The sequence below is a fragment of the Cebus imitator genome, unplaced genomic scaffold (assembly GCF_001604975.1).
Source record: "Cebus imitator isolate Cc_AM_T3 unplaced genomic scaffold, Cebus_imitator-1.0 Scaffold219, whole genome shotgun sequence".
In the NCBI taxonomy this organism is placed as follows: Eukaryota; Metazoa; Chordata; class Mammalia; order Primates; family Cebidae; genus Cebus; species Cebus imitator.
Window position 1 is genome coordinate 3,257,837 of NW_016107534.1, and position 8,642 is coordinate 3,266,478.

Here is an 8,642-nt window from a genome sequence, read left to right on the forward strand (position 1 = left end):
CTGTAATGCCTGACATGAAATGGGTGCTCACAGCTTGTCTGCTGTACTGCATGTGAACACCCCTGTAAGCATACTTTATTCTGGATGCAAGGATCTAAATTCTTTTCACAGATTAAATAGTTTAAACCTATTATCACAGGTTTTCATCCACAGTGAGTATTCACACACAGTACCACCGACGATAGTATCGTATTACAAATACATCACCTTCAAAAGGTGAGTCACAATGCTCCTATAATCAAGGTGACATAAAATCCAAGACTAATCTTAGTCAAAATTGCCAGAGGTATTTCTACCCCCTGCAAATGCTATCACAAATACATGGATTTCATAATAGAGGTAATGTAGTCTGTGAAACCCAATAATATCCAACCTCTTTCAAAAAGAGACAAATTTCATTTTTTAAAAAATTTATTTATTTTACTTTAAGTCCTGGGGTACATGTGCAGATGGTGCAGGTTTTTACATGGGTATACACGTGCCACGGTGGTGGTTTGCTGCATCCATCGCCCCATCATCTACATCAGGTACTGACTCTTGCTCTGGAGTGCAGTGGCACGATCTCGGCTGATTGCAACCTCTGCCTCCTGGGTTCAAGTGATTCTCCTGCCTCAGCCTCCTGAGTAGCTGAGATTACAGGCATGCACTGCCACACCCAGCTAATTTTTGTATTTTTAGTAGTGATGGGGTTTCACCATGTTGGCCAGGATGGTCTCAATCTCCTGACCTCGTGATCCACCCACCTCAGCCTCCCAAAGTGCTGGGATTACAGGCGTGAGCCACCATGCCAGGCCAATTTTATCTATTTTTATGTAACAAAATCATATCTGTAAAGAACAGATCATAGTTGAAATGCAAAATTCAATTACACTTCAAAGTTCTTATTTATTTTTCCCGTGTCATTCCATTAAGTATTTGTGACAGACTCCCCTTGCCTGAAGAACATTTAATGGCCTTCCCCAGAGGTAGATGCTTTGCAAGGGGCTCCAGGTCCCCTTAGGACTCATCGCTACGACTTTTCATTGCTCCTAGACCTGTACGATTTAGGTTATAGCAGGTCCCTCAGAATGAGGTACAAAGTGTAACCCGTGAAAAGGCAAAACACACACTGAAGAATTACATCATTTTACCAATTTGTATCAACCACTTCCCAGACTGAAAACAGTTCACAGATGTAGAACCTCTCACATATACCAATTTTTGTCAACCAATTTATATCAATCTGGAGAATATTTGTGGAACTGGGTCCTCAGAGTATGGAATCAGAGTGAAAGAAATATAAAGTGGGACCAGGCCAAATGGATTGACATGAGCTCAGTAAGCAGATTCTGGATTTCATATTGTTAGCTCAAGTTGCTAGAAATGATTCTGATAGTGTGTTTGGTTAGTTAACTTGAAATCTGGACCCAAAGGTGGCTTAGACTGAATAAAGTTTCCTTGATATATTCAGGAGCAAAATTTCTCAATCTTGGCATTATTAACTAAGAAAGAATCAAAATGGAGCCACTTATGTTAAAAACCCTGACAAATAGAGCTGGGGAAGGCCACAAAGGGAGGATTCTCATGCATCTCTCCATGAAGGAGGGTCCTGATAATAAGAACAATTACAAAAAACTCTACAAAACCACAACCTTGCACAAAGGCCACCTTAACTTTACACAGAAAAATCCTTCTGCAGAGATTTTAGAGAATCTCCCTATTTGTTATTTAGGTTGACATAACAGGAGGCTGTGGTGGGGGGCTGTCCTGTGCATTGCAGGATGTTTAGCAGCGGTGCTGAGACTAGGGTGAGTTGAGCGAGACAGCTAGCTTTGGGCCCTGGGTCACCTCAACCTGGTCCTGGCTTCATTTAGCAGTAGCTTTGCCTCCTAGACAGCAGGTACTAGTAGCACCCACCTATCTGTGACAATCAAAGATGTTTGCAGACATTGCCAAATGTCTCTGGGGAGCAAAATCACCTTTAGTAGGGAACCACTGCTCTAGAGGAATGTTTTCAAAGTCTTAAGGATATTGGAATGCAAGAGTACATTTATCACACAATAGGTGCTCACCCATCCTTTACTATGTCCCCTGGGGGCCCATGCCAGTGAGAAACATATTTGTGAGGACTGCTCCAGCTTTTTCTTTCTTTCTTTTTTTCCTCTTTCTTTGCTTTTTATATATAGAGACAGGGTCTCACTGTGTTGTCCAGGCCAGTCTCGAACTCCTGGTATCAAGTGATTCTCCTGCTTTAGCCTCCCAAAGTGCTGGGATGACAGGTGGGGACCACCGTGCCTGGTCCTGCTTTCTTAAAAAACTCTGTGCTGGCTATTCTCTGTAGGCTAGGAATGACAGTTGCAACTACTGTCATTCAACTGGGATCCCTGAATTTGGTAGGGGTGGTGGGATCCTGGGGTGGCAAGGACGAAGTGGTGGCACTTAATTGGCAAAGATAATGTAGAAGTGGTTACCATAGTAACAAACAGTGGAACCAAAATCATAATTAAAATAGTCTGACGAGAGATCTTTGCCACTGGCCAGTTGATCACATGTTCCTAGAGCTAAAATAGATGAGCAGCTTACTAAAGCCTCACTTAATTTGTGTAAGTGGGAAAGCTTTGGTCCTGGTGAACAGAATTCTGACATGAATCACCACAAGAGAGAATCTTAGCCCTTCAGCCAATTCCCAGACTGGAACATGCTCACAGACCCAGAACCCCTTGCATGAAGGAGACTCCAGGTCACAAAGAAGAACCTGCTGTCTAATCAACAGTTTATACTATAAATCTTCTTCCCGGCCTTCTCTGGAGGAACTTCAGCCCTTTTCCTGGATGACTGTGCATTGGTAAAGGGGAAATGAATGTTTTAGAGAAAACCAAAACGGGCTCTGAACTGCTACTAATTCCTGAACATCCAAAATGCCACTGTGGCCTACCACTCAGAACAGAGGTTTATGGTCATCGAGTGATCCATGGATGATCCTCAGGTCAATCGATCTCGCCGTGGAAATCAAGGGGTGCAGATGAGAGTGGCTCACAGATGTCTTAGTTGGTATCAATGTGTTAATTTTCAAGGAAAGAATGCTTCCATCGAGGGGCTAGGCATGGTGGCTCATGCCTATAATCCCAGCACTTTGGGAGGTCAAGGCAGGTGGAGCCCAGGAGTTTGAGACCAACCTGAGCAACATGGCAAAACCCTACATCTACAAAATAAAATACAGAAATTAGCCAACCATGATGGAAGGCACCTGTTGTCCCAGCTATTTGGGAGGCTGAGATGGGAGGATCACTTGAGCCTGGGAGGTCAAGGCTGCAGTGAGCCAAGATCGCACCATTGCACTCCAGCCTTTCATCAGGAAGGAAGGAAGGAAGGAAGAAAGGAAGGGAAGGAGGGAGGGAGGGAGGGTGGGAGGGAAAATATTGGGAACTTCTGACTCATAATAACATTTTTCCTGCAAAAATGTCAATAATAAATGTTGTTTTGATAGCTTTAAGTGTATAAAGTCTAAATATCACTAAATCCAGCACTTGATTACATCTACAGTTGCTTTTGGTCATCATTAGCATGACCATTAGCACAAATTTCAAATATAGCATCACCTCCTCACCTGTCATTATTACTATTTTATTTTAGAGATGGGGTCTTGCTCTGTCACCTAGGCTGGTCTGGAACTCCTGGCCTCAAGGGATCCTCCCACCTCTGCTTCCCAAGTAGCTGGGACTACAGGTGTGAGCCACAGTGCTGGGCTCACCTATTATTATGATTAAAAGAAATCAGAGAAGTTCAGTGATGGGCAGCTATCAGGAAAAAAAAAAAAAAGAAATCAGAGAAGTTAAAACAAAGTAGCCACGTGTTTAAAGTCAGGCTTTTCTTCTGCCCACAGCCCCTGAGATAAGGTAATAACCAAAGCAGTTAATATAATAAAAACAGTTTTCATAACTAGTTGTTTCTTATCACATGTAATATGTGTTGTGAAAACTTGCAGTGCAAGGAAAATGCCTGAAATGCCTAGATGTAAACTTATTCTAGGAATATAATGATGATGACTAGTAAATACATAATTCAAAATAGCATCACTTTGGAAATAATATGATGCCATGGATTTACTTCAGAATAGTCCTGTGGTGGGGGCAGTAAGTGGCACTGGTGATGAAATAAGAATGGCTACAAGTCAATGACCGTTGTAGCTGGGGGTTGGGTCCATGGGCTTTGTTGTATTATTATCTTTACCTCATATGTATTTGATTCCATTATATAATTTTTGTTTTTCTTTTACCTTTTAAAAATTTTTTAACTTTATTTATTTATTTATTTATTTTTGAGATGGAGTCTCGCACTGTCACCTGGGCTGGAGTGCAGTGGCACCATCTTGGCTCACTGCAACCTCTGCCTCCTGGATTCAGGCGATTCTCTTGCCTCAGCCTCCCGAATAGCTGGGACTACAGGTGCCCGCCACCATGCCTGGCTAATTTTTGTATTTTTAGTAGAGACGGGGTTTCACCATCTTGGCCAGGCTGGTTTCAACTTCCTGATCTCAGATGACCCACCCCCTTTGGCCTCCCAAAGTGCTGGGATTAGAGGTGTAAGCCACCATGCCTGACCTATGAAGTTTTTGAAGAATCGTCTTTTCCTACTTAAGCCCGTTCTTTTGTTGAAATTATTTGTTTCAATTTTCAAGTTGCCTCTGCCTATTATTTCAGGTTGCTCTGATCTTTTATTTTGCTGCCTTTTTTAGCGTAAGTTTTGCTATATGACATACTTAAACAGGTATAACCATGATGACAAGGACAGATATGCTTAATCTTATCTTCAGGCCTGATTGGGTGCCAGTCTCCGTGGGTAGGCTTGTCAGCCCCTCCTTTTACAGGCCTTGCGTGCCGGACCACTGGCTGCCTCCTGTTGACCATACATTTGCAACCCTCTGGACCATCATACACTTCCCTGTCTTCTCTGTTCAGCAAAATCCTCCTTCCTCTAGCTCAGCTCAAAAAATGCCGCTGCTCTTTCCTCTTTAGAGCTTCACTTCCTTTTCATTCCAGCCCACTTCCCTTCTAGACATGCCAAGTTCTCTTTTCCTCCTGCTCCAAAAGAGCTTTGCTCATATTTCCCTTATGCAATTTATTACATCCTATCATTTGCCATGGTAATAATAAGAATTATTTGATTGAAAGAAAGAGAAACTAACTTACATTAGATTAACAGGAAGTCTATTAAAAGAATAACAAGGAAACTCTTCAGACTAAACTGCATGTGGCCAGCTGGGTCTGAGGGACTACTCCAGGAAGTAAACACCCTTCTCTTCAACTCTCTCTCCTTCGTGCTCTTCTCTGGGTGACTGGTTCATTTTCCTGCCGCAAATCAACTATTTTGCTCTGTAGTCCCCATGGCAAAAAACATGGGTGTCCCTCAGCTACCAAGTTTATCTGTCAGAGGTTTAGCCACACAAAGAGTGAGTGACTGTCTCTATTTTGAGAGGGAGGGAATTGATTGGCCAAGTTTAGGTCAGGACTTATCTGGGAGAAGTGGAGGGTGGGTGGGCAAGATCACATGGTACAAAATAGCCACCACCTCTATGGATGGGGATGCAGCAGTTATGGGTAAATAGGGACATGGTAGACCGTCCAAAGTTTCCACAGCAGTTACACACATGTCTAATTCCCCAGTTAGATAGTGAGCTTCTCAAGGGCAGTGACAGTGTACCTTCATCTTTGTGTGCTTTTGCCAAGAAACACATATTTATTCAGTGAATTTATAACCAATTCTGTGGACCTTAACTTACACATTAGGCTCACACAAGCATCCAAAATAATGCATACAGACATATTCTGATAGCTACTTTATATAATAAACACTTTGTGGGCTGGATGCCGTGGCTCACACCTGTAATCCCAGCACTTTTGGAGGCTGAGACAGGCAGATTGCCTGAGGTCAGGAGTTCGAGACCAGTCTGGCTAACATGGTGAACCCTGGCTCTACTAAAAATACAAAAATTAGCTGGGCATGGTGGTGTATGCCTGTAGTCCCAGCTACAGGGGAGGCTGAAGCAGGAGAATTGCTTGAACCCAGGAGGCAGAGGTTGCAGTGAACCAAGACAGCACCACTATTCTCTAGCCTGGGTGACAGAGATTTTGTCTAAAAAAAAAATAAAATAAAATAAACACTTTGTGGCAGACATTGTCCTAGTTTCCTACCCATATCCTTTCTTCCCCTCTTTCTTAATAGAACCCCACTTTTCTTTCTTTCAGGGGAGTAGTATATTTAGTTAGAATATTTACTCAAAGGTGGTGATGTGGCTGAGTTCTAGCCAATGAGATATTAGCACAAGTTACTGGTAAAGCATCTGTGAATATTTTGTAAAACGGACAAATGTGTCTGGCTTGTAACTTTTGCTTCTCCCTTTCCCTGCCTGGAATGTTAGTGTGAGTGTGATGTTTGGATGTGTAGCATCTGCCTTGTGACCATGAGAATGAAGGTTGCTCCCTAAGATGGGGTAGCAAAAAAATAGAAGGAGTCTGTCTCCTTGAGCATGTTATTAAATCTTTGTGTGCAGAGGACCAGCCCTGAACAGTCCCTCCCCAGACTTCTTGTTGCCTGAAACAGATAGCAAATGAAAACAAAGCAAACTTACTTGTTTAAGCCATGGTTGGTTGTTTTTCTGTTACTTGCAGCTGAACATAGTCCTAACAAGCTTTAAAAAAAAATTAAAAAAAAAAAAAAAAAAGATTGGTCAGGTACAGTGGCTTACATCTGTAATCCCAGCACTTTGGGAGCCTGAGGGAGTGCCAATTGCTTGAGTCCAAGAGTTCGAGACCAGCCCTAGCAACATGGCAAAACTCCATCTCTACAAAAAATATATATACATATATATTATTTATGATATATATAATATATATAACATATATATTTTATATATATAGTCAGCTGGGCATGGTGGCATGTGCCTGTAGTCCCAGCTACTTAGGAGGCTTAGGCAGGAAGATCACTTGAGCCTGGAAGGGGGAGGGTGCAGTGAACCAAGATCATGCCACTGTACTCCAGCCAGGACAACAGAGTGAGTGAGAGCTGTCTCAAAAAAGCAAAACAAAAAAATGCAAACTAGAATTTATTTTTTAATTGTGCAAGCCCTATTCTTACCTAAGGAAAGATACTAGATCCTTAGAGATGTCTTTTAAAAGTATTGTCCATAGATGATCCACATCAGAATTTTACAGGCTGCTCGTTAGGGAAGGTAAATTTTCAATGTGCTTGTTTGCTCAACCTAACCTCTCAACCGAGAATCAGAATCACTGGGGCTAGGGCCTGGAAATCCGCTCTTTCAACAAACTCACCAAACAATCCCTGCGCTCAGAACATCTTAAGAACCATGAATAAATAATCCAAACAAGTTTGAATCATTTGCTGGACAACACGGTAAATGTAACTAGTTTTTTTTCTCTTTAGTTCAACACTAATCCCCATACCTACCAGCTTCACTTGAGGATAATCAAGAAGCGCCTAACCTCTTTTTGGAGAGAAAATAAACTGTCAAGCTTCAATAAGAGCACACAATTTCCTGTGAGGTTGAAGCAAACGTTCTGCTTTCTTTATTAAGTTTATTTTAACTAAATTTGCTAAGCTTCCTCTAAATGTGTCATAATATCCCTACCCCCTTCCTTTTTTGAGCACTGCCAATCACAGTCCCATTTCTGAGCACATATGCAATTGTGCTCAGTGTCATATTCTAATTGTCTGACACATTTGAAATGAACCCAATCCAATATAATTCTGATTTAATATTCTCTTAGCTTAGGCTCCCCTGAGTTATTAATTCTTTTAAGACTCAGAATACTCTGATCTAATTTTGTCTTTCTTATTAGACTAAAAATTATTCGTATGTGAAAAAACTTAAGTAGGAACAATTTTTAAAACCCCAAATCTGGCTGGGTGCGGTGTCTCACGCCTGTAATCCCAGCACTTTGGGAGGCCAAGACGGGTGGATCACGAGGTCAGGAGATCAAGACTATCCTGGCCAACATGGTGAAACCCGTCTCTACTAAAAATACAAAAATTAGCTGGGTGTGGTGGCACACACGACTGTAGCCCCAGCTACTTGAGAGGATGAGGCAGAAGAATCGCTTGAATCCGAGAGGCAGAGGCTGAAATGAGCTGAGATCGCGGCACTGCACTCCAGCCTGGCGACAGAGCAAGACTCTGTCAAAAAAAAAAACAAAAAAACCTCCAAATCTCGAATTTGAATATGATCAGAGGTTATTTATTAAGTAACATCAGAGGCAAATGACTAATATTTGACCCCTTAAACTATTGTGATCCTGTCTTTTGGAGTCTCATTTCTCAAAACACCACAAAGCATATTCTCCTCTCTAGTCATTTTGCCATCCTGAACTCATTCTCAGCTGCTCATCTTTGCTCAGGCTGTTTCCCCACCTAGGGTAGCCAAGCGTCACCTTCTCTTCAATTCCTGCAACCCATTCTGCTAACTCTTTTCTCCAAATTCTTATTCTAGTTACCATCAATAAATCTTTCCAAAGGAGATTTTGATATGTCAGTCTCCAACTAAAAATCCTTCAGTATCACCATGTTTTCTTTCTTTTTTTTTTTTTTTTTTTTAAGACAGAGTTTTGCTCTGTCACCCAGGCTGGAGTGCAGTGGCGTTATCTCAGCTC